This window comes from Meles meles, chromosome 16 (genome assembly GCF_922984935.1).
Source record: "Meles meles chromosome 16, mMelMel3.1 paternal haplotype, whole genome shotgun sequence".
Taxonomy (NCBI): domain Eukaryota; kingdom Metazoa; phylum Chordata; class Mammalia; order Carnivora; family Mustelidae; genus Meles; species Meles meles.
Genome location: NC_060081.1, coordinates 69,804,567 through 69,826,573, shown reverse-complemented (window position 1 = coordinate 69,826,573; position 22,007 = coordinate 69,804,567). Strand labels below are relative to the sequence as shown.

The 22,007-nt window shown below is 45.1% G+C and overlaps 1 protein-coding gene across 8 annotated transcripts in view; it reads right to left on the bottom strand.

The window, feature by feature from the left end:
- NCOA3 (nuclear receptor coactivator 3) overlaps positions 1-3,308 on the bottom strand; it is a 142,372-nt gene extending 139,064 nt beyond the window's left edge. For 7 of the 8 annotated variants that reach the window (XM_045980301.1, XM_045980303.1, XM_045980300.1 and 4 more), the window contains exon 1: positions 3,162-3,308. The gene's annotated coding sequence lies outside the window, so the exon portion shown is untranslated. The remainder of the gene's footprint in view (positions 1-3,161) is intronic. The other variant, XM_045980304.1, reaches the window with a different exon arrangement.
- Positions 3,309-22,007: the final 18,699 nt, after the last annotated feature.

The following is a 22,007-nucleotide window of genomic DNA, read 5'->3' as shown; positions in this document are numbered from 1 at the left end:
CATAGCAGTCTTTAAAAGAAACTACTCTAGAATCATATAGTTATTAATACACAAAAGACTAAATTAAAAAAAAAAAAACTTATCTTTAATACATCCCTGATACTGTAAGGAAGTTTACTTCAAAAGACCAGTCAAGAAGGCTTTAGTAAGTCACCATTTCGAAAACTACTTTTTAGGGGAGCCTGGGTGGCTCAGTTGGTAAGCAACTGCCTTCCACTCAGGTCATGATCCTGAAATCTGGGGATAGAGCCCTCATCAAGCTCCTTGCGCCCCAGGGAGTCTGCTTCTCCCTTTCCCTCTGCCTGCTGCTCTCCCTGCTTGCACTTTCTCTCTCTGTGAGATAAATGAAAATAAAATATTTTCAAAAAAAAATTTTTTAACTGTTTTTATAATTCACATCTCCTAGAAAAAGAAGCCAGAGTCCAAAAGTACACTGACTCCCTCCTGAATGAATGCCAATTTATTTGGGTGGAGGGATTTATTGAAAATAACTACTCATACAGGGATAAGAATACATCCCTGATATAAGATATCTCTTAATTTTTTTAAAGATTTTATTTATTTATTTGACACAGAGGGAGAGAGAGCCCAAGCAGGGGGAGCAGCAGCCAGAGGGAGAGGGAGAAGCAGGCTTCCTGCACAGCAGGGGGCCTGATGTATGGCTGGATCCCAAGACCCTGGGATCATGACTGGAACCAGAGCCAAAGGCAGACGCTTAACCGACTGAGCCACCGGTACCCCAATAAGTAACTCTTATATGGGAGGGAGGGGTGGACAGTATACTCAATTTCAAAATATAATGAAATTATTTAATACAATCCCTAACAGCCAAAATTCTAATATCACTCAATTTTTTAACAAATCGTTAAGTGCTGGTAAATTCAAAACCACAATTCTAAATTACAAAAATAGGTATCCTGTTAATTACGCTGAGGCTGTTTTGCATTTTCAAAGCTTCTGTAGGTAAGGAATATTTTATGGTAAAAATATTTCCTACAAACTGCTCTAGAAACATTACTGCTTTCCACTTATTCCACAATCCTCAAGTCCAAAATGTCGTTCTATAGGATAGAAGCTGACATATACCTTTTTTTTTAAATACTGATTGGACAATTAACTCACTTCTATCAATACATGAAATACCACTATAATTTAGGATCACAGGCAACCTAGATTACTGCTCATTTAAATGCAGAACCTGAAACAACCTCCAGTGACAGCAGCTATAGTGTTCAATATCATTTTACATGTTACAGAGGCTTCATCTTACATACAAACAATGAACCCTGGCAGCCTTCTTCATCCTAAAGCCCCACAGATTGTTACTTCTTTAAGGGTGTTAGCACATAAGGCAACATAAGCACTTAAGTTCAGAAGCCTTTTCTTAATAGCTATCAACATTTGTTCATGACCGTGATGAGAAAATAACATTCCCACCACATTTTCCTTTTCTTCTGTTCATTTTATTTTCCTGTTTTTTGGTACCCAACAAGAGTATGTTTCAAATAAAAATCTTAAGATAATTATTCCAAAGACCAAAGATACTCTAGAAACCCAGTAATAGTCACTGCCTCCCAGGAACCCAAATTACCTGGATTGCAGGGAGAGACTCATTTTTCAATGTTTGTGTACCTTTCCAGTTGGATGTTGTATCTATTCTAAATAGAGCAATAATTTAAATTTTTTTCAAGAACAAACATTTCATGAACTTCCAGATTTCCATTTAACAGTCTATGGGGCATTCACAAGACCTACGAGGCCGGGGGAGGCGGGGTGATGGGGTTTTTGCAGTTTTTTTTCTTGGGGGGGAGGTGGGGGCTTTTTTGTTGTTGTTTTCCATCTTCTATACAACCTGCTGCAACACAAACTGAAGCTCTCTTGCAGCCAGGGCTCAGTTAGGTGGCTGCGAGGCCAGGCATTTAAATCAAGGAGATGCAGCAATCTCACTCAATACTACTACCACTCGCTCATCTCATTCAAATCCATTTAAACCCACTGCTGCAAGACAGCTGGTACTCGCCTTCCTCTTTCTTTACCGTACAGGCTTAATAACAAAAACAGGTCGGCTTTGAAGCGCTGCTCAAAAACTGCAAAAAAGGAAGTCTTCGCATTCGGGAGGGGAAAAAAAAAAAGTTTCGACTTCGGGAGAATTTCATACCTTTCATGTCATTCCATTTTGGAATCCCGAACTCCTCCTGCTTAGTGAGATTCTGAAACGATGCTTTCTCCCTCTCATAACTGCTCTTTTGGTTTAACTTTTCCACCCTAAGTGCCCCCAAACTAGAAGCAACTAAGCTTTCCAAAGGCTCGTGACTTTTTGGTTTGGGGGGTTTTTTGTGTGTTTTTTGTTTGTTTGTGCGTTTCTTTCAAAGCATGTGCGAAGACAATTTAAACCCTTACAAACTGAATCAATGTACGTAAGGTAAGATTAGAGATGCGGACGGGAAAAACAGTACTAATAAAGACAGCCAAACCCCAAATGTGATCTACCAACTTCCCACTTGCCATTTCCCAACCTTCACACCAGAGGTAGCAAAATGCCTTTTCACTGAGAAAACTGCGGAGAACCTACCCGTGCCCAAAATAAAATTCCGCAGATAATTCGAGTTAAAATACTAAAAATGCCCAAGTGAAGGAGGAAACACAGCAACAAAATGCAACCCGATTCTGAGTGCGACTTGGAGGCTGGCGTGGGGGTCGGTGGGGTCTGTACGGCTTCCCCCGCCCCCTAATTCTTCAGAATAACTGCGGAGGAGCCGAGGCAGCGGCAGGAGGTGGACGCGGGGAGCGTTCTAAAGCAGCCCTAAGGGCTGGGAGAAGATAAAAACTTTAGGGACAAGAGAAAAAAGCGGGCCCCCGCGGTCCCCCCCAAACTCGTCGGGGTGACCCCTCCGCGAGGAGACCCCCTTGCACCCCCAAGCCGGCTGCCGCCCCCACCTCGACTCCCCTTCTTCCTGCCGCGGGCCGCCCCAGGCTGCGGAAAAGCAACGCGGCCCCGACACCCCGAAACTATCTCAGCGCGCCCCCCTCTCGGCGCGCCCCTCAGCGCCTCCACGGAGGCGCAGCCGCCGGCTCGCGGCAGCCCAGGGACTCGCCCTCTTTTCCCCCGCCTCGCACTCCACCCCCTCGCCCGCCGCCGCTCCTCCTTTATCTCCACTCACCGCCCGCCGCCATTTTCCTCGCAGCTCAGCTTTAAATCGGAAACTCGCCGCTCAGCCCGCAGCCGCCGCCACTGCCGCCGCCACCGACTCAGCCGCCGCGGCCGCCGCCGTCGCTCTGGAGGGGTTGAGGCGGCTTCGGCTGAAGCAGCCGCGCGGGGGCCTCCGGGATATGTAGTCCCTAGGCCACGCCCAGCACTACCGGTCCCAGGGGGCCTTGCGCGGCCCGGGCGCTAGGGGTCCCCGCCCGGCTCAGCTCCCGCGGCTCCAGGGCGTGGCGGTGTGGATCCTTCCGTCGCTTTCGCTCGCTCACTGCGTGGGAGCTGCAGCGGGGTCCCGAGGACTAGAATGCAGCCCTAGCCCTGCCCTTAATCTTGTCACACTTGCCTTCGTCCAGTAATATCAAACGTTTACTGAGCGTTTATTGTGTGCCAAGTACTGGTCCTCAAAACAAGCATCCCTTTGGGACCACTGTTATCCTCGTTGTTCGGAGGAGCAAACTGAGGCACAAGTTCAGGAGCCACCGGGTTGTTCATTAGAAGCAAAAGCCACTGAGCGAAAGGTTGTTTGACAATGTACATACCACTATGTACCATTCCACGGAGTGGCTTGCTTTGCAGTGGACGGAGCTGGCAGACACCTTAACCGGGAGATGTCATCACCAGCACTGTACCACTTAGCGTCACCAGTAATGGATCAAACTGATACTATGTGTCTCCTGATACGATGCGATGGGGATGGCATTATGCCTCCTCTGTAGTCTCCTTGCCCAAATAATAGCTAACCTGAACCTAACTATGGAGAAACAATCAGACAACCCCAGAGTGGGGGATATCCGCTACAAAACATCTCACCCGAGCTCTTAAAAATACCAAAGCGGGAAAGAGTTGAGAACCAAATGCATTAGGTGAGCCTCGACTCGATCAAGGTGTTTTGTTTTTTTTTTTTTTTCGTTAATGTAAAAAGGACTTTAGGAGGGAAATTTTAGTATGGACTATATATTAGATAATACTACTGAATCAGTATTAAGTGTGTTGAGTGCCAATAGAACAAAATAACCAAATAACTGCTTTATGCTCTACCATTACCATTTCCCACCCGGGCTGTGGCAGTAGCTTCCTCACTGTTCTCCCTACTTCCTTAACATAGCAGTAGGAGAGGTCCTGGTAGGAACCGAGTCACTGTATGTCTGTCCTCCAAATTCTTTGCAGTAACCTGCAAAGCCCCACACAACCTGTCTTTCCCATCTCAGTCATCTCTCAGTTCTTGTCCAACTCACTACTGTCCTCCAGGTCTGCTGGACTCCTTGGGGCCCCTCCAACATGCTTAGCACGCACTGGCCACAGAGATCTTGCATTTGCTACTTCTACATACTTCACTTTTTCCCCTGGAAAGTTGTTTTTTGTTGGTTTTGGTGGGGTTTTTGTTTTGTTTTTTTAACTTACCTCTCTATTCACGACCTGAGCTGATCAGGAGTCAGAAGCTTAACCTTGATTGACTGAGCCACGCAGGTGCCCCTCCCCTGAAAAGTTTAAATCACTCCCTCCCTCATCTCCCCCATGGTCATTGTCCAAATGTCACTTCTTCAGTGAGACCTTCCCTGATTTCTCTATTTTATCAAGATTGATGGATTGATCAATTGATTTGAGAGAGACAAAGAGCACACGTACACACTAGCACAGGCGAAGTGGCAGAAGGAGAGACTCTTCAAGCCAACTCCCCACCAAGCTTTGACCCCCACACAGGGCTCGATCCCACGACGCATGAGATCATGACCTGAGCCAAGAGTCAAGTGCCCAACCGACTGAGACAGCTAGGTGCCCCGATTTCTCTTTTAAATTCCTGACCGCTGCAGTCCCAGCTTTGTCTATCCCTCTTGCCTGCTTCATCTCTCTTCATAGCACTTTTTATCATTGGAAATAGCATACATTTTTGTATACTTGTGGCGTTTAATATATCTTTTCCTCACTAGATTGAAAATTCCGTGAAGCTAGGACTCTATCTCTTTTGTTTTCTGATGTATTCTTAGTACCATCTACGTAGTTTAGCAATAGTACTCGCTCAGACTGTGTGTTACTTGGGTTCACTCCCTCATCAGACGACAGGTAATAAATACTATGTTAGATGTTGAGAACCCAGAGATGAACGCTAAGACCCCACATGAACTTTCCCCTGAACAATTGCAGCTGTCCTGCCGCTCTCCTTGCTTCCCCCTTTAGTGATCCCATAAAGCACTCCCTGCACAGTAGCCAGGGGGATCTTTGAAAAAAATCATATACTCAGTTATGTCACTTGCAACCTGAACATGTTCCAGTGACATCCTATTGCATTTGGGATAAAACCCAGACCCTAATTGACTTGGTCTCTGCTTCCCTTTCTGATCTCAGGTAATATATCTTTTCTCATTTCCTACCCCATACCAGATACCCAGCATTCCTGGTGTTTCCTGAACTTTCCAAGCATGCGTCAGGGCCTTTCACTTGCTGTTCGCTTTGTGGTCTGGAATTTTCATTCCTCCTGGCTTGCTCCCTATCGTCATTCAGATGTCTGCTTGCTATTGTCCTTGGGGCGGGTCTTCCAAACCCTACTGTTCCAAGAGGGCATGAAATCTGTTCAGTTTACTGCAGTGTCTCGAGCACCTAGATTAGTGTCTGGCGTATCATAGGAATTTAAAGATTTGTGAAAGAAGGCGTCTGAGAGGCTCGGTCGTTAAACCTCTGACCCTTGGTCATGACCTCAGGGTCCTGGGATCCAGCCCTGAGCTGGCTCCATGCTCAGTGGGGAATCTGCTGGAGATTCTCTCTCCCTCTCCGTCTGGCCCTCCCCCCACTCATATGGGGGTGCTCTCTCTCTTTCCCTCTCTCCCAAATAAATAAATAAATCTAAAAAAATAAAAATAAATAAATAAATATTTGTGAGAGAAAGGGAGAGAAGAAGAAAGGAAAGAAGGTAAAAAGGAAATCAGTCTGTCATACATATGTTCAGCTCTCTGGTCTCAGACTTAGTTTGGGGTGACATGATGAAACACCCAAGAAGGTCAGAATTGAGGGTAAATACGGGAGCATTATGGTGCCTCCCACAGGAAGACGGTGAAGATTGAAATGAGCCAGCACGCCAAGCACACTTGCTCCCTCTGTGGCAAAACCTAAGATGAGAAGAGAAGCTGTAGGGCTCTGCTGTCGTGGTTCCTGCCTGAAAATGGTCTCTGGTTCTCTCCCTGGACCTCCAACACCACTTCTGCCATCGTGGTAAAGGTGGCCATGGATGCCTGAAGGACTCAGGAGACCAGTAGAAACTCCTGCTAGTCTATAATAAATAGGTTAGTTTATGTAACCAAAATATATACATATATAAAAATATGTATGTTCACAGAAAGTGGAGCTGATCTTAACAGTTAAAAAAACAGGGGCACCTGGGTGGCTCAGTGGGCTAAAGCCTCTGCCTTCGGCTCAGGTCATGATCCCAGGGTCCTGGGATGGAGCCCCACATCAGGCTCTCTACTCAACAGGGGGTCTGCTTCCTCCTCTCTCTCTCTGCTTACTTGTGATCTCTGTCTGTCAAATATAAAAAATTAAATCTTAAAAAAAAAAATTAAAAAAACATGATCAGAAATAGAGAGGGAAGCAAACCATAAGAGACGCTGAACTCTGGGAAACAAACTGAGGGTTGCCAGAGAGGAGGTGGGGAGGGGAAGGGGTAACTGAGTGATGGGCCATAAGGAGGGCACTTCACAGAATGAGCACTGGGTGTTAATGCAGAATATGTTAACTGCATTGAATTTTGATAAAACATTTTTAAAAATAAAAAACAAACAAAAAATGTTTTAAAAATACGTATAAATTGTCTGAGAACCCAAGAGTAGATAGAGCTTTTAACTCAAGGGGTATCAGGAAAGGCTTCCAGGAGGAAGCAACTTCTGCACTGACTTTGGCAGGGTGTTCATGGAACCAGTATACAATCCCGTACTGAGCGACATCTGGGAAACACCATCCTAGACTGAAAATCTAAGCCACATGAGTGACATGCTCTAGTAAAGCATCTGGGAAGATGCCTCCTATCGTTCCTTCCTGTTTGCACAAGCTACTTCTCCATCCGCAGGTAGACTTGATCTCCTCCTCTTTGAACTGGGGTTGCTCTAGAACTGTCTGATGAGTGGAAATTATATGGTAGGGCTTTCAGCTCATACCTTATGATGATTGGCAACTTCCACTTCCTTCCTGCTGGAACCCAGCCACCATGTTATGGGAACTCCAAGCCACATGGAGAGGCCACATGAAAAAAAAAAAGTGAGGCACTCCAGTCGACAGCCCCAGCTAAGATCCCAGCTAGTCGTAACTGCCAGCCCTGTGAGTCAGCCTTTTTGCACATTCTAGTCCCTGGGGGCTCAGGGAGCTACAGCTCCCACCAACAGAAGAACCACCGACTGAGCCAAATCAACCTATAGGATCATGAGAGATAATAAAATGGCTATGCTTTATACACAGCATTTGATAATCAAAACACTCGGCATCTGTGGGCTTTTGCTGACCTGGGGCTGAGAACCTTCAGTAGGCAGAGGAGTAATCTCAAATCCAGAAACTACCCCAGTAAAATTGGCTTGGCCTACGGGACACAGGATGAGGATGAGATTAGAAGGTCACCTAGCTAAAGCCCTCTCAAAATGAAGAGATTCTGCCCATGGCCTTTCTGATTTCCCAGAGCCTCTGCCTCCATGCTCCCAGGATGCGTGCTCCTTTCCTCGTGGGTGGCTGTGCCGGGTAGGGCTCCCAGGTTGCCAGCAACAATGATAGACTCTGGGAAGAAGTGAAATGATAGGGAGAAACTCACAGAATCAACGGGAAGACTACAGGATCAGACCAGAAATGTCAGAAACCAGGAAGATCCCGATTATCTTTTCTTACACCAGCAGTAAATCTAGAGATCAATCTTCCTTTTTTTTTCCCCCTATAGTCTCATCACCCTATTCCAAGATTCAAATTCAAAAGAGAAATTCGTCCAGCACTGCCTGGCTGGCTCAGTTGGTGGACCAAAGCAACTTGAATACTCAGGGTTGTGAGTTTGAGCCCCATCTTGGGTGTAGAGATTACTTAAAAATCTTAAAAAAGAAAAAGGAATCTGTTCAATTGGTCTAGCTTAGGTCATATGTTATATAGGCAAATAGCAGCCCACCAGACCAGTCGTCATATCAGCTAGCCTACCGACAGCTTACCCTCAAATAATTCAAATGGGGAAAAATACACACACACACACACACACACACACACACACACACACACAGAAAGTACATGGGAGCCAGTGTGGCATAATTTAACCAATTAGTAAATCTAGTGGCACCTGGGTGGCTCAATCAGTTAAGCGTCTGCCTTCTGTCCAGGTCATGATCCCAGGTTCTGGAATCCAGTCCTGCATCCCTGTGGAGCCACTTGTGGAGGCCCACATCAAGCTCCCTGCTCAGCGGGGAATCTGTGTCTCCCTCTCTCTCTGCGCCTCCTCCTGACACTTGTGCTCTCTCACATACTCTCCGTCTCAGATAAATAAATTAAATCTTTAAAAATAGGGGTGCCTGGGTGGCTCAGTGGGTTAAAGCCTCTGCCTTGGACTCAGGTCATGATCTCAGGGTCCTGGGATCGAGCTCCGCATCAGGCACTCTGCTCAGCAGGGAGCCTGTTTCCTCCTCTCTCTCTGCCTGACTCTCTGCCTACTTGTGATCTCTGTCTGTCAAATAGATAAATAAAATCTTTAAAAAATAAAAATAAAAATAAAAATATACTTAAAAAGAATTCGTAAATCTACATTCAGGGTATGCTGGTGTTTATCATATTATTGAAAGTTTTCTGTAGACTTAAAATTCCCAAACTGAAAAAGTTTGGGGGAAAAAAACTTCTGGCAGAAAAAAAGCTAATCCTAGTCAGCAATCATAGAAACCTTGGATTTACCAGACACAAGTCAAAGTCCATGGCATATATTAATTCATTTAATCCTTGTGCTAACTCTAAGCAGTGGGTCTTTTCACACATGAGTAAATGGAGGCATTGAACAAATTAGTAACTTGCCCAAGGGTATAAGCTACTAAGTGCTGGAGTGGGGAGGCTATAAACCCGGGCTCACAAGCTCAAGATCTTAACTATTATGCTTTACTGCCTCTCCATAGATGCATAAACAATAAAGACATTTAATTGTCCCATATAATATGTCTAGAAGTAGACAGTTCCAGAGCGCGTTCATCAAGAACCAGGGTGAGAGGGCGCCTGGGTGGCTCGGTCTGTTGAGTGTCTGCCTTTAGCTCAAGTCATGATCTCAGAGTCTTGGGATCAGTTCCCACGGGGCTCCCTGCTCTGCAGGGAGTCTGCTTCTCTCTCTCCTTCTGTCCCTCTGCCCACTCACGGTCTTGTGCGCGCACTTACTCTCTCTTTCTCTCTCAAATAAATGAATAAAATCCTTTCAAAAACACACACACACACAGGGGGGTGCCTGGGTGACTCACTCGGTTAAGCATCCTACTCTTGTTCTCAGGGACAGGGGATCAAGCCCCGTGTCCGGCTCCACACTCAAAAACACACACACACACAAAGGAAAAAACCAGGAGGTTACGATCCTTCCATTCCACCATCTTCAGCATATTAGCTTTCTGTCTTTATTGTCTCATGGACACAAAATGGCTGCCACAGCAGAGGAATCATAACAATTCACATTCCAGTTGATATGCAGGAAGCAGAAAAGTGATTAGGTGTCCAGAGAGATGCTGTATCTCCACTTTTCTTTTAGATAGAAAACTCTTTCCCGAACTTTTCCATCTCCCCCTCACTGCCCCCTGCCGCCACAGCAAATGTCCCCTTACATCTCATTGTAGTATGGACCCTTACATCTCATTATAGATATGGACCCTATTGGGGACCCCTGGCTGCAGGGGGATCTGGGAATCCAAGGATTTACTATTTCAACCACACACTTTGAGATGAATGAATGTTTCTCAGTTGTTTGGTGTAGCCCAGAGCTTCTGCTTTTGTCCCTGCCCCCCTCACGGTCCCCTGCATTCTTCCTTCTTTTATTGTGTGACGATATAGCCTGGTGGTTAAGAGTGTGGGCTTTGGCACCTACTGCCTGACTTGCTCAGCTGGTTCTGCTACTTACAAACCTGTGTGATAATGACTGGTTGCTTGAACTTTCTGTGCCTCCATTTCCTACAATGAGAACCAAAATAATGCTTATTTCATGTAAGGATAAACTGAAACAATACAGTGAAAGCCCTAAAAACAGTATCAAGCACAAAGTTCACCTTCAATAAATGTTAATAATGACAGTGTATGGCAGTTCCAAACTTGGGGTTTGCAAGGATGAATACCCAAAGGTTAGTAACAATGTCCTCCCTCCCCCCCCCATTTTGCCTCCTCATATTTATTACAGTCTGAAATTGCCCTGCGAGTGAAAATAGACGGCTGGGCTGGATACCTACGCCCTGCATCTGCCTAAAACTGTGTTGAAATACGCAATCTGAAAATGAGCTGGCCTGGGGCCAGGCGCCACCCCGAGGCTATGTGTACTCTGAACCTCTCTCCACTGCTGGCCAGGACACACAGCTGAGGGGGAGTCAGACAGACAGGCAGAGGAGACTGAGATCCAATGAATGCTTTCTGTGTTGTTTTGCTTAAAAGGGGAAAACACCTCAATGAAAAATCACATTGAAAGCAACTTTTTGGTGAGTAAAGATCCAACCGAGCCTTCTGACCCAGAGTAAACCTGTTCACACCTCTTGCTTTAAACCTGGATCAGGGGTCGGTGACCTGCGATATTTTTTGTTCCAAAGGTGTCACATGAACCAGTTGAAATTGGCAGCTGGACTGGCTGCAGTAGGTTTGCCCCTCCCCGCAACCTGCAAACGACTACACACCCACACACACATACACACACCCTGTGGAAAAATCAGGAGCCCAGCTCTTTTTACTTCTTCCCCTCCCCCCTTTCTGAGACTTACTAAATGTGTTGGCTTCGGGAAAAATTAGTTTGCGACCAAATGCTTAAAAAGTACCCATTGTGGGAACGCTGAAATTAAAAAAAAAAAAAAGCATCAACGAGTGTGAGGTGAAATTGGGACTTTCATACACTGCTGGTAGGGACTGTAAAATGGTGCAGCCACATTGGGTAACAGTTTGGCAGTGCAAATTTGTGGCGATTTCAAATTGTGAAACACAGAGTTGCCCTACGATCCAGCAATTCCACTCCTGGGTATATTCCCAAGAGAATTTAATATGTACATCCCCTTGGGGAGCCTGGATGGCTCAGTTGGTTAAGCACCACTCAGGTCCTGATCTCAGGGTCATGGGGTCAAGCCCCGCATCGGGCTCCCTGCTCAGCGGCATAGTCTGCTTGACATTCTCTCTCCCTCTCCCTCCGCCCCTCCTGCTTGTGCTCTCACCCTCTCTTCTTTCTCTCTCTCTGAAATAAATCTTTTTTTTTTTTTAAATAATAATAGGGACGCCTGGGTGGCTCAGTGGGTTAAGCCTCCGCCTTTGGCTCAGGTCATGATCTCGGGTCCTGGGATGGAACCCCGAGTCCGGTTTTCTGCTCCGCAGGGAGCCTGCTTCCCCCTCTCTCTCTGCCTGCCTCTCTGCCTACTTGTGCTCTCTCTCTCTCTGTGTCAATAAATAAATAAATTCTTTAAAAATAAAATAAAAAATACTAAATAAAAATAAAACATAAGTCCACTAAAAACATGTACAGACATATTCATAGCATTTATTCCTAATAGGCAAAAATGGAAACAACCCCAGTGGCCATCAGCTGATGAATGGTTCAACAAAAGTAGTTCAACAAAAATATCCACTCAATGGAACATTTTCAGGCAATTAAAAGGAGTGAAGTACTAATTCATCCTATAACATGTGTGAACCTTGAAAACATCATGCTAAGTGGAAAAAGCCAGATATATAGTACATGATTCCATTTATATGAAATGTACAGAATTGGCAAATGTAAAGAAACGAAAAGTAGGTTAGTGGTTGCTAGGGACTGGAGAATGGGGGCCTGGGGGTTGCTGGCAAAGGAAGGGTGCAACATTTCTTTCCAGGGGGATGAAAATATTCTGAAATTAAATAGTGGTAATGACGGTGTGACACTATGGATATGCTAAAAAAACACTGCAGTATACCATTTGAAAGGGTGATTTTATGGCGTGTTGAATCATATCTCGATAGAGCGCGCTTTCTTTAAGTGCCCATTGTGGTTAATGCAGTTGTGAAGTTAGTAATTTTCACATCATGTTCGGAGATATGAAAAGAAAAAAAATTTAATAATGGAAATTAATTTTTTCATTTTTTTACAATTTTTTAAATTTTAATAATGGAAAATCAGAAGGCATAAAGAGGTATAGAGTAAAAAGAAAGCCTCTCCCTACTCCTGTTCACCCATCTTTCTCTTCCCAGGGAGAGCACCATCACCATCTCCTTTTTTTTCTTTTTTTTTTTCTTTTTTTTTTTTTTGAGTAGTATCTACACCCAACATGGGGCTTGAACTCACAACCCCGAGATCAAGAGCCAGCCAGGCATCCCCACCATCACAGTTGTCTTACTTGTCCTTCGAGGGATAGTCTATGCCTACACAAGCTTAAAGGTGTGTTATTTCTTATATAAACAAGAGCATAGTGTCCACAATGTTTTGCTCCTTGTCTTATCACTTAGTAATGTATTGTGGAACGTGTCTTGTGAGGACCTTGTAATGAAGTACATAGAGAGCTGTCATTCTTATGTCGGTGTTATTAGTAAATATTCAGTTTGGTTTTTCCTTTTACTATTATGGTGGATTTCCTTGTAACTCTCTCTTAAAACCAACATTTTAACAGGTACTAGTAATCATAAAATATAAAGAAGTAGAGATCTTATCAATGAAGCTGTTTTTTCTTAAGAGTGGAAGGGGGTTGGGAGGAACAGAGAGAGAATCCTAAGCAGACTCCATGCCCAGAATAGAGCCTAATGAAGGGCTCGACCTCACAACCCTGAGATGATGACCTGAGCAGAAATTGAGTCGGATGCTCAGCCGGCTGAGCCACCCAGGTGCCCTTTTAATGAAATCTTTCAAAATGAACTCAGTGATTTCAAACACAGGACCCTCCCAGCATTAGCAGAGGAATGGGACCGGGGGGCCGTGAGAGGAGAGACAGAGATGTTCTCTAGAAATGGTCATGTTTTAGATCAAGGCAGCTCAAAGTTCTGAAATGGATGAATCACTGAAGTTGGAGCTTTTTGTTCCAGAGGGGAAAAGACACCTTTGAAGATGGCCACATCAGGGCCTCCAAAAAGTGGTGCTGGAGTTGACTTCATGAGATGATACGTTTTCCAGATGGTGAGTCAAAACCCATTCGTGGGTTTGGAAATCAACATCATGGGATTTGCCCACTATTTTAAAGCACAGTGATGGAATTTTATGAAATATCAGAGTGGATCTCCCACAATACGCATTGTTTCTTAATATTTTTATCTTAAGTATATATAGAAGTGTGAACACTGAATCACAGTGTGAAATATATTTGTCACTGTGATTCACAGTCAAATGCTTAAAGGCACAGAGCAAGGAGAGCGACTTTCGGGCCCCTACATTCTCTTTCATATCCCTAAGCCTTTTGCCAGACTTAGTACCTAGAACTGAAAACCAAATCCCCCACTCCCTGTGCCCCCCTACCCAGGATAAATTCAAGTGACAAGTGGGAAGGCGATGGTCTGTGAGATGGTGGCCTTGAGGAACCAGATTCTTCTCCAGAGAAGGATAAATTTGAAGACTCTCCAGCAAAATCTTCCCACCTTGGCTTTGAGGCTTTTTTTTTTTTTTTTACATTTTTACATTTTTACATTTTTACATTTTTTTACATTTTTACATTTTCCCTTTTCATCCTTTTTAAATTCCACAAACAGGGGTGCCTGGGTGGCTCAGCTGGTTAAGCGTCTGCCTTCAGCTCAGGTCATGATCCCAGAGTCCTGGGATCAAGCCCTGCATCGGGCTCCTTGCTCTGTGGGAAGCCTGTTTCTCCTTCTCCCACTCCCCCTGTTTGTATTCCCTCTCTCGCTGTCTCTGTCAAATAAATAAATAAAATCTTAAATAAATAAATTCCACAAACAAGGGGCACCTGGGTGCTGCAGTCAGTTAAGCATCTGACTCTTGATTTCGGTTCAGGGTGTGATCTCAGGGTGGTGAGATCCAGCCTGAATCGGGGTCCACGCTGGGCGCAGAGCCTGCTTAAGATTTTCTCTCTCCTTCTGCCCCTCCTCCACTCCTCCCTCTCTCTCAAAAAAAAAAAAAAAAAGCAAATGAATAAATTAATTTAATTAATTCCACAAACAAGCTGCCAGATAAAGTCCCTTGGCCACCCAACTACTTTCCCAGAGCCAGCTGCCATTAGCAGATCCTTTGGTATTATTTAAAAGGTAAACATACAGGGCACCTGGGCGGTTCAGTTGGTTAAGCATCTGCTTTTGGCTCAGTCCCACGATGGGCTCTGCTCAGCCAGGAATCTGCTTCTCCCTCTCCTTCTGCCTCTGCCTTTCCCGGTCCCCTCACCTGTATGCTCTCTCTCTCTCCAAAATAAATAAATAAAATACTTTTTTAAAAAGAGAGAGGGAGGGGCGCCTGGGTGGCTCAGTGGGTTAAAGCCTCTGCCTTCGGCTCGGGTCATGATCTCAGGGTCCTGGGATCGAGCCCCACATCGGGCTCTCTGCTTGTCAGGGAGCCTGCTTCCTCCTCTCTCTCTGCCTGCCTCTCTGCCTACTTGTGATCTTTGTCTGTCAGATAAATAAATAAAATCTTTAAAATAAATAAATAAATAAATAAATAAATAAATAAATAAATAAAATAAAAAGAGAGAGGGAGATAAACACATATGTATATATGTATAGATACACTTTTGTTACATAAATGATGGTATACTATATGCTTTGCTTTGCCCCTAACTTTTTTCCCTTCCGGTGGATATCTGGAAGATCTTTTCACGTTGGGACACACTGAGCAGCTTCATTCTGTTTCACTGGCTGCATGGCACCCCATCATATGGAGTCTCAAGGGCTTTTAAAGGTTGGTTGACCCCAGCCTTGGAATTGCAGTTTCTTTCTTTCTTTCTTTTCTTTTTTTTTAAATGAAGTTAGGTTTTAAAGTGATGACAGTGAGCTTATTTAAAGGATAAACCTTCTTCTAATTATTCAGTAATTATAGAGTAGGAACATGGGAGGAATGGATGTGTTGGGACATGAAAACAATATCTATGCCAGGGGTGAATGTATAAGCCAAGGGAAGATTCTAGCTTAAAAAAATTTTTTTTTGAAATCACCCTCTGGCTATTATCAATCAACTGGATTGCAAAGTCTGTTAAGGCCATTATTAAAAAAAAAAAAGAAAAGGTGGGGGGCGCCGGGGTAGCTCAGTGGGTTAAGCCTCTGCCTTCGGTTTAGGTTATGATCTCAGGGTCCTGGAATCGGCCCGCATCGGGCTCTCTGCTCAGCATGGAGCCTGCTTCTCCCCCCTCCTCTGTGCCTGCCTCTCTGCCTACTTGTGATCTCTGTCTGTCAAATAAATAAATAAAACCTTTAAAAAAAAAAAAGAAAGGATAAGCCACTGTACATCAATGATGATGACTGCCCCCAACCACAGGTCCCTTCTAAAAGAAGGGCAGAAGTCACTGTCTTTGGTACCATGTAACTGGTCATTTCTGCTCATGCCATTGCTGATTGGCTCGCCATTGGGCATCGGCTCCAAAAGCAGCCAATGCATGAGCTGGCTTGTGGTTTCTGAGGTGACTGGGCGCAAAAATATTGGGCCAAACAGGAAACAGGTTGACTTGTCAGATTCCCATTCGGTGTGAATTTGAATTAGAAACTATAGAAGGGCGTCTGGCTGCCTCAGTCAGAAGAGGGTGTGACTTTTGATCTTGGGGGGGCTCATGAGCTTGAGCCCCAAGTGATGTAGAGATTACTTACATAAATAAATACACACACATACCTAAAAACAAACAAACCATGGGATGAATCAGCTAGTTAAGAAAAGGATTTGCAGCTGAAAGGGCTGGACTATGGTAGAAACTGAATATGCAGAGGTAGGAGGCAGAGAGAAGATACTGAAAAAGAAAAGTGAAGGCAGTTCTTCACCAGCAACACAGCGGACTCAGAGAATTTGAACCCCCCCCCCCCACTACAGAAACATCTGACAGTTCTGGGTAAAAGATAACAAATATTCTTTACAGCAAAAAACTGAGTTCACAAGAAAGTGGGGGAAATCCCCACTTGCCAAAAAACAAAAATGGAACCAAAAACCAAACCACTTAAGCACACACACTGATAAGCGAGAGCCAGAAGAGGGAGGCATCCTGGGTCCCGGGGTTGAAATGCAAATGGAAGAACAGGATGTGAGGTCCTGGGCTCTTAGGGTCCCCAGTACGGCCCTCAGAAACAGTCCTTCTTGAGCTAGGACTCAGCAAACAAGTCAAGAAGCAGTTAGACCCCCAGGATGTGAGGATAGGAACCATGGAAGAGATGGGATATAATAGAATGGCCTATAAAGACAGAATAAAGGAACCAAAATAGGAGGAGAGGACAATATATTTCCATATATATAAAGACAAGCAAGTTTGACCAAGAGCGAAGCAGTGTAGAGAGTGAGAAGCTGGTAGGTGCCAGGAAGGGAAACAAGATGGCGCATGGAGACCCAGAGATAGAGAAAGTAATTGAACTTGGGGAAGGGCAGAGTGCTCACTTTGCTAGAGGGCAGGATGGAGGCCTGTGATCATGTAGCCAAGGCCAATCAAACTCGGAGTGCCTGGGAGGCCTTTCATTCCCTCACCTTCTGACCAAGTACTGACTAAGTGCTGTATTTACTTCCCCATGGCTGCTGTGACAAATTGCCACCAAGTGACTTAAAGCCACACACATTTATTGTCTCACAGTTGGGGGTGTCTGAAGTCTGGAGTGGGTCTTATGGGGCTAAAATTGAAGACTGTATTCCTTCTGGAGGCTCTAGGAGAGAACCCATCTCCTTGCCTTTCCAGCTTCTAGAAGCTGCCCACATTCCTTGGCTCCAGGCCCCCCCTTTATCTTCAAAGCCAGGAGTCCCATCACTCCTACCCCTGCTTACGTTGTCACATCTTCTCTATGACGCTCCAGCTTCCCTCTTTCAAAGTCCCTTTGTGGCTACACTGGGCCCACTCAGATAATTCCAGATAACCTCCCCATCTCAAAATCCTTAACTTAATCACACTGCCAAAGTCCCCTTCACCATGTGAGGTAACACACACGTACTTATTTTAGGATGGGAAATAGCAGGGTGAACACAAAGCTTGAGTTCTAGGGGGTGGAGAGGCGGGAAAGAGGGATGGCTCATCCCAACGCGAACACAAAAGTGAGCAAGATCATCTGAGAAAGTGACCAATGCTATGACAGAAATAACTGCAGTGTGACAGAACGGGACTGGGGGCTGGTGAGGCCACCTTAGCATGTCAGGTCAGGCTCCTGCAAGGAGATGACATTTGAGGTCATGCAGGAATGGTGACAGGACAGGAGCCCTCAAAATATCTGCACTGCAGGCAGAGGGCACAAAGGTAGGGATTCACCAGGGACCTCCTGGGAGCAGCAAGATGGCGGCGTGACCCAGTGGGTGACAGGAGATGATCCTGAGTCTGTTCCTCCTACCAGGCTTCCTTCTTTAATCTACTCTTGTTGGCTTTCAGGAAGGATCATGGAGGCAAAAAAAAGGATTGCGCCACAGAGAAGATTCCTATGAGTCTTTTTACCAGAAGCCCACCCTTCCCTGAATTAGATTGATCCATTGCAGCCAAAAGTTCTAAACAAATATAGGACACAAAATATCATAAGATACCACGAAAAATGGAGCAGGTCCTTTGGAAAACAATCTAGCTCCTAAAAAGTTTAAACCTACAGTTACCACATGACTCAGCGACTCTGTTCCTAGGTAAGATACCCAAAGGACCTGAAGATGTACGTCTACACAAACACTTGCACATGACCGTGCAGAGCAGCCCTCTTCATGAGAGTCCCAAAGTGGAAACAACCCAAATGTCCATCAGCTGATGAATGGGTAAACAAAGTGTGGTGTAGCCATTAGTGGAACATTATCTGGTCACAAGAAGGAATGAAGTGGGGGGAACCTGTGTGGCTCAGTGGGTTAAAACCTCTGCCTTCGGCTCAGGTCATGATCTCAGGGTCCTGGGATCGAGCCCCGCATCGGGCTCCCTGCTCAGCAGGGAGCCTGCTTCCCCCTTTCTCTCTGCCTGCCTCTGTCGACTTGTGATCTCTTTCTCTGTCAAATAAATAAATAAAATCTTAAAAAAAAAAAAAGAAGAAGAAGAAGGAATGGAGTACTGATACATGCTTCATGGGTGAATCTTGAAACTTCAGGTCCGGTGAAAGATGTTACTCACCAAAGGCCACATATTGGAGAGTTCTATTTATATGAGATGTGCAGACAGGCGAAACCATAGAGTCAGAAAATAGCTTAGTGGTTACCAAGAGATGGGGGGGAAGCAGGGCATAAAAAGTGATTGCTGATGAGTACAGGGCTTTTTTGGGGGGTGATGAAGATGTAACATTGATTTAGTGATGGTAGTAGGTGGGAATCCACTAAAAACCATCATACACTTGTTAATTTTCTTAAAATATTTGTATTTCAATTGTACACTTTAAGGGCGTGAATTTTTTTTTACGATTTTATTTGTTTATTTGACAGACAGAGATCACAAGCAGGCAGGCAGGCAGGCAGAGAAAGAGAGGAAGAAGCATGCTCCCTGCTGAGCAGAGAGCCCCATGTGGGGCTCGATCCCAGGACCCTGGGATCATGACCTGAGCTGAAGGCAGAGGCTTTAACCCACTGAGCCACCCAGGTGCCCTGGGGTGAATTTTTTTTTTAAAGATTTTATTTATTTATTTATTTATTTATTTAATTTATTTTATTTTTTTGAGAGAGAGAGCACGAGAGGGGAGAAGATCAGAGGGAGAAGCAGCCTCCCTGCTGAGCAGGGAGCCCAATGCGGGACTCCATCCCGGGATTCCAGGATCATGACCTGAGCTGAAGGCAGTCATTTAACCAACTGAGCCACCCAGGCACCCACGGGGGTGAATTTTTTTTTTTTAATATTTTATTTATTTGAGAGAGACAGTGAGAGAGAGCATGAACGACGAGAAGGTCAGAGAGAGAAGCAGACTCCCTGTGGAGCTGGGATCCCGATGCGGGACTCGATCCCCGCACTCCGGGATCATGACCTGAGCCGAAGGCAGAGGTCCAACCAACTGAGCCACCCAGGCGTCCCGGGGGTGAATTTTTTTTAAAGATTTTATTTCTTTGAGAGAGAGAGCATGAGCAGGGGGAGGGCCAGAGGGAGAAAGACAATCAGACTCCCCACTGAGCATGGAGCCTGATGCGGGGCTCAATCCCAGGACCCGGAGAACATGACCTGAGACAAAGTGTGACACTTAACTGACTGAGACAACGAGTGCCCCAAAGTATGTGAATTTATGGTATGAGAAGTATCTCTCAATAAAAGCTGGGGTTGGGTTTTTTGGAGATTATATTTTTAAGTAATCTCTGCACCCAATATGGGACCCCAACTCATGACCCCAGGATCAATATTCACATCCTCCACCAACTGAGCCAGCGAAGCACCCCTTATAACATATGTTTTACAAATCAGAGGGCTGGGGGGCGCCTGGGTGGCTCAGTGGGTTAAGCCTCTGCCTTCGGCTCAGGTCATGATCTCAGGGTCCTGGGATCGAGCCCCGCATCGGGCTCTCTGCTCAGCGGGGAGCCTGCTTCCTCCTCTCTCTCTGCCTGCCTCTCTGCCTGCTTGTGCTCTCTCTATCTCTCTGTCAAAGAAATAAATAAAATCTTAAAAAATAAAATCAGAGGGCTGGCTCAGTGGTAGAGCATGTGACTCCCTTGATCTCGGGGTTGTGAGTTGGAGCCCCAAGTTGAGCACAGAGACTACTGAAAAAGAAAAAATACCTAAGTAAGTATATAAAGAAAATAAATAAAACATGTTATGAGCTATATTCCCTACCTTCAAGGAACTGAAAATTTAGTTAAGGACAAAAATGATCAAGTGTCAGGGTACCTGACCAGCTCAGTCTGTTAAGTGTCCAACTCTTGATATCAGCTCAGGTCTTGATCTCAAGGTCATGAGTTCGAGCCCTGCACTGGACTCCACACCGCGGGGCGGGTGGGGGGGGGGGGTGTGAAGCCTGCTAAAAAAAAAAAAATTCAAATGTCAGTTGTCCCATACAGATAAGTTACACAAATGATAACTACACAAGAGATGTGATGACCATCGTGTTAAGACACGTTTCTTGAGTTTTTTTGTTTTTTTTTTAAAGATTTTATTTATTTATCTGACAGAGAGATCACAAGTAGGCAGAGAGGCAGGCAGAGAGAGAGGAGGAAGCAGGCTCCCTGCGGAGCAGAGAGCCCGATACGGGACTCGATCCCAGGACCCTGAGATCATGACCTGAGCCGAAGGCAGCAGCTTAATCCACCGAGCCATCCAGGTGCCCCCGTTTCTTGAGTTTTGCAGCATTTCAGACCTTGTCCCGTGTAGCTTCCATTATCAAAGCTATGGTCCAAAGGACTTGATAAATTCCCAAACGAGTGACCTGGGGAGAAATACATTCTCATTCTGGGCCTCAGTTTCCCCATTTCTGAAATGAGATTCTTGAACTTCATGTTTTCCCATGGGCAGATGAAATGATTTTTATTCAAATATTGAGACAACCCTGAATAGCACTATGAGAAAATCACCCCTTTGCAATCATCTTCCAATCTACCTTCAGTAGGAAGTCTCAGTGTGGTGCAATTTCCTTTTTCAACAAAGGGCAATGCATCAGAAATCCTAAAGTTTCTAGCAAGTAATCTAGCCAAAATGTAATCATGTTATGTTGCTTCACTGTCTTTAACTCTACCTTCCATTTATGTCAAGGGACTCAGGTTTTCTCCTTACATATTGATTGACATAATGCTTCCTTTTTATTTTTTATTTTTTAAGGATTTTATTTATTTATTTGAAAGACAGACAGAGATCACAAGCAGGCAGAGAGGCAGCAGAGATAGGGGAAACAGGCTCCCCACTGAGCAGAGAGCCTGATGTGGGGCTCCATCCCAGGACCCCGGGATCATGACCTGAGCCAACCCACTGAGCCACCCAGGCGCCCCAATGCTCCCTTTTAAAAAAAAAAAGATGTATTTATTTTAGAGACAGAGAGCATGCGTTGTGGGGGAGGGGCAGAGGGAGAGGGAGAGAATCTCAAGCAGATTCCTTAGTGAGCGCAGAACCCAACATGGGGCTTGATCCCACCACCCCAAGATCACAATCCATGCCAAAATCAAGAGCCAGACACTTAACCGACAGAGCCACCTAGGCACCCCTAACGTTTCCTTTTGAAATAAAATTTATATAAATTTTATATAAAAAATCAGCGAATTGATTTCAAGAATAACTAAATAAATAATGTAGGTAGTACAAGAATATGGCAAAAATCCTAAAGATGGAAGGAGAATGTTAGTCCACTCGGCCCATTTTGCAGGCAGGAAAGCTAAGACCCGACATAGCTAACGTGATTCCAGTGTCATTGGATCGACTCTGACGTGTTCAAATAGCCACAATCCCTTGGCAGAACGCCTGCCGAGGACGCTCGAGCTCTCAGTGTGCTCCACAATCCCGAGCCCCTGGAGGCTCCGTTCCAGCAGGTCCGGGGTTCAGATAGGCAAGTTCTGAACCCCGAGGTGATTTTATTGCACATGCCTCCCCACATTGTCTGCACTGTACAAGATTTACTCATTCAACAATATTCATCAAGTTACTACCTTCCCAGGCACTCT